A 4,872-nucleotide genomic window follows, 5' to 3' on the forward strand; every position below is an offset into this window, starting at 1 on the left:
AGTACCATAAGATAAATACCCAAATACTTTTGTACTTAGATCTTAGTATTTAGTAAATACAAATTTGCCCATCACTGCTCTATGGTGACCACTATACCAGCAGATACTGCGAAATACATTTCGTTGGAGGATTTTCGACCATCTAGTTGGGCATAGTTCATACATAGTTAGTATGTTTATTTGTATGTCGTACGTATATTTGTGCACATATGCATACATATGTATGCCTATTTAAATAGTATGCATCCAAGCATACAAACATACATATGTACATATGTAGAGCAGAACATTAACGAATATTTCAAGTGGAGAAATTTGTCATTTACATAATTCACTATCGGCAGGATCAGCCAGATCGGTAGGGAGAAAGCATTTTTCCATTAAACGGCGACGGGATGCGATAACAAGTGGCATATAACCGCATATACATATACACATGGTATACGTATGTATGTATGTAAGTGAGCTGGCGTCACCAAATTCATACATATATATGTACATACATAGAACGGTGAAAGTGGGTGAGGTGCGTCCTTTTAATGACGCATGTAATGACATTTCATAGCGCCACAAACCGTCGATGCAACTTGAATATTGCGCCAAAGGATCAAAGGCATCGGCTGCCGATACTGCGCATTACTATTGAACATTCCGCCCACGCTATTATACCTTTCAGTAAAGGATAATAAATGTCTTGGGCAAATGGGAATGTTGAGCGATATTTCGTAATAAGCAAATTAAGATTTATTAATCGGCTTCTTTTCAAGCTAGAGTCTAAGGCAACAATTACAATTTAAAGTTGCATTAGAATGCGTGTATAGATATTTGTTTGGCTGAATAGTATACTTGTATGTGTGTTTAATGCAATTTGTAAAACCAAATAAATATTGTACAATAAATGTAAACAATTTATTATAATATTTTTTTCTTCTCTTGCTTTGCTTGTATACACTCTAAAAAGTGCATGTAAAACTACTACTGNATCCAAGGGACTGGTAAAAATACGTAGTCGTACTTACCGGACGTCGTATAAACAGAACAGCTCTTTTTAATTTTTGATTTTGTATAATTCTGTCATAGGACATTTTTGCGCACGTAGTTACCCATCATTTATCACTAACTAACTGTCGGAAATATTTTAACTACCGCATAAATCAATTCGTAGCATTATTATCAACTCTATGATAATATTTTTTCTTCGAAATTATGTTCTCTAATTAGAAAACTGCCTGTTTTCGTATAAATTGCGTTGAACCTGTAAGATCCACAAGCAGTTATATTTCCGGATCTGATTTTGGAGTTGTGCCTCTTTTGAAGACGGTGTGCGATATAATAGAGCAAACTTTAATTTTACAATCTTAGTAAATAGAAGTTGGATCCAATTCAACGCCCAATTTCAGATGGCCTATTTAAGTAGAGATTGTTGATTAACTTCAACCACTCATTTTCAGATCATACATTTAAGCCGCACTTAAATGGCCAATATTAGCTATTTAAATATTGTTTGTACCAAACAACCAAGATTAATAGATAGGTTGTTTTATGCCGTTTAAATATTCATTGAATTGAAATTGGCCCTAAAAGTCGTTTTGAAAAATCAATCAGCCAGTTTCACGAATGCAATTTAAGTGAAAGATTTTTATTTTTTATTTGAATTTAATATGGAAATTGACAGACAAAAATAATTTTTCACTTAAATTTCTTTCGTGAAACCGGCAGTAAGTATTAGTTAAAAAAAAAAGACCGATGTTCGATACATCGTTCCCCGTAATCTCGAAAAACACTAAATGAAGTTAGAGAAAACAACATTTTTATTAAGGTTCAGTATACTTTTAAATATCTCGATATTTTTGGTTTAAGCATTGTAAATATAAAATTTTGTTAACTCGTTTAGCCTGTAGTCTACTCCGATGCTGCATCAAAAGAAACGAAGCCTTTGAAAAAAGCCTTTCAGAAGGCCCGGTTTTTTTAAAGTAAAAAACAACTTTTTAATTTCTTCAAAGAATATCCTGCAAAAAATTGTGCGACTAATATCTAAAGAGAGTATTCCGAGATTATTCTCAATCGGGTACCATTGCAGAGAACATGTATTTTTTGTTGTATTTTATAAGTTCCCTCTGTATGTACACAAGAACGTAGTCCATATTCAAAAATAGTTTCTTTTCTAGAAAAAGTGTTGCCTTTTCGTTGCCCTCTTCTTGTTGCTTGAGCGGAGCGGGCAATGAGATTTTTCGGTAGGAAAGAAAACGCCATAAATTTGAATTTATTCTTAATTTATCCTGTCTATTGAGAATAAATATTATTTTAGTTTAGAAACACGCAATTTTAGTTTTTAATAGTTGAATTTTAAATTGATTTCTTATGAAATTCCCATAAGCGGACATCTCTCATAGTCGGACAAAAAGTAGGTGACCATCGGTGTCCGCTAATGGGAGCTTTCACTGTACATATAGTTATAATAAAATATAGTTTGACTTTTATATACCTAGCCTCATTGTGATCAAAATTCAGTTGCGGCCAAAATTTGTATTTTGCCATATATAGCCTTTTGCTTAAATGCAGTAGAAAGCGTGAATGCCATCAATTTGATTAGTAGCAAATACACAAACCAAGTGCAATAATTTATCTCATTTTAAAATCACTAGTACCCGGTAGGTGGTGCCTGGTGCTCATGTACAGGCTGCCTTAAAAGCAATATAAAAGTTTTATGAAAGGAATTGGCAGATGGTGCAGGGTGCACACAATTATTTATTTTTTTCCATTGTTATTCGTTTTTTTTCGCTTTATTCGTTTTATATCGGGATTTTCGATACTACTTCGGAATTTTCGAGATCATTTCGGAATTTTGAGAATTTTCTGGATTGTATGGACTATATCGGGATTTTTAAAATTACATATTTCATAGCAGTAAACTCAGCAAACTCATAGCTGACCGTTTTACAACTGGGGGCCAGTTCTTGTTCTATGAAAACGTGAAGTGGAAACATTTTTCATCACTACTCACAAAATAACGATTTTGTTTTCAAACGAAAATAAATTTATTTGTCAAAAAGTTTTCCCTGTGAAAAGTTTTTTCACAAAGTCTTGTGGCTGTGAAAAAGAGAAGAACATAATTTTGTGATAAAAAAATATCAAATATCTTTAACTTAGAACTCAGCAAAAACATTCCTCGATGCTAGGAAAAAAGTATATTATTCTAGGGAAAAATTACCTTGAAATGGCTCCAATGACATGTCTGCCTTAATACGAGTAAACGATTTGACTCAGTTTATCATCAGTTTCATCCCCGTGAAAGGAATAAGTATGTCATTTTGCTCGCGGAGCCCAAACAGTGGCAATGGCCGACAGAGCAAAGCTCTAGAGTAAAGCTCTGGAATGCTAGTCGAGAGATGCAAGGTTCGAGTCCCAGAGCAAGGGTTTTTTATATACATACATATCTATTTTTTTTATTTATTATTTATTTTTAATTGTAATTTTTTTAAATTAGGTACCTGTGTAAAAAACAAAAAATGTCAAAATCGGCAAATGCGTCACCTTCCGTTCGCTACATAGCGGGTCGAGTCGGTTTATCCATAAACTTTGTCGCGTGGTTCAGCTAAGGGGAGGCCCGTGAAATGCGCAACTTCAAAAGGGTCTATCGATAGGGACTGGGGCGTTAGCTGGGTGGGGTTTTGGGGGTATGTGAAGAGGTGCGAGTTTAGCCTGCTGCAATAGCCAGAGCGAAGTTGGGCTATTGTGCTGCGGGTCTCCCGAGGCAGACAAAGTTCCGTGCCCAAAACAGGTCGAGAGTCTACATAACTCGAGACCAACTCCCTGTGAATGTCGCGGTCCGAAGTGCCCTGTTCTGGCAAGCCTGCATCTTCATCCAGTGCATCCTAATAGTTCCCGGCGACCATACGGGCACTGCTTAATTTAGAACCGGCTGGCCAATTGCCGTAGATGTAGCTGTGTAATTTCGAGCTCAAGTCATCAATTCCATTCCCAGACGCCATTATCGCGCAGTCATCAGCGTAAGAGACAATAGAGACTCCCTCTGGTGGTTGAGGGAGCTTTGATATATAGTAATTAAACAATAGTGGGGAAAGGAAATCACCCTGTGGAACCCCCTGTTTAATTTTGATTGGTTTGCGGTTTTTGTCTCTAAAGATTACTGACGAATGTCAACCACTCAGATGATTCACCCACCACCGTTTGAGTCCCTATGGGAGAGAGGAGGCCTCAATCTCTTCTAAATAGTAGCGTGTAGTGACTAATGGTGTCAAACGCCTTTGACAGGTCCAAAGATACTAGGACTGTTCTCTCACAGGCGCCGTTTCGGTTAAGGTCACAAGTTATCTGGGTGTATATGGCGTTAAGTGCCGTTGATGTGCTTTGAAGTTTAGGGAATCCATGCTAATGCTTCGCTGGGGTCAGCTGTTTGGGGTACGGCGGGAGTAGAAGGGCTTCTAGTGTCTTCACTACTGGGAAAAAGAGAGTTATCAGGTTCAGGACCTTGGTTAAGTAATCCACTCCCTAGGCCACGATTTTTTCAGCATCAGCATGCAAATTCCGTCGGGTCCTATAACTTTGGAGGCTTTTGTCTTTCCGAGGGCTACCCTCACGTCACCGCTGATGAAAACAAGTGGCGCACTAGGTGTGGGCAGTTTGTGTAGCCTTTTCGACGTTTGGCTTCGTCCGCCTGAGGATGCAGTGTTAAATGTCGGCTAAAATAGTTCGCGTGTGGCGTCGATGTCTGCTGCGATAAGATGATACTGCACGGTGTCATGCGTGATGAACGCTAGGCCACCACCATTGCTATTGTAGCTTCGTATCTTGGGCCGCAGCTATTATTATTCCATGCAGGCCGATGGTGGTGGGCGGCAACGCGGGGAA

This window comes from Rhagoletis zephyria, unplaced genomic scaffold (genome assembly GCF_001687245.7).
Source record: "Rhagoletis zephyria isolate East Lansing unplaced genomic scaffold, Rhagoletis_zephyria_1.1 Rzeph_scaffold_10914, whole genome shotgun sequence".
NCBI lineage: Eukaryota > Metazoa > Arthropoda > Insecta > Diptera > Tephritidae > Rhagoletis > Rhagoletis zephyria.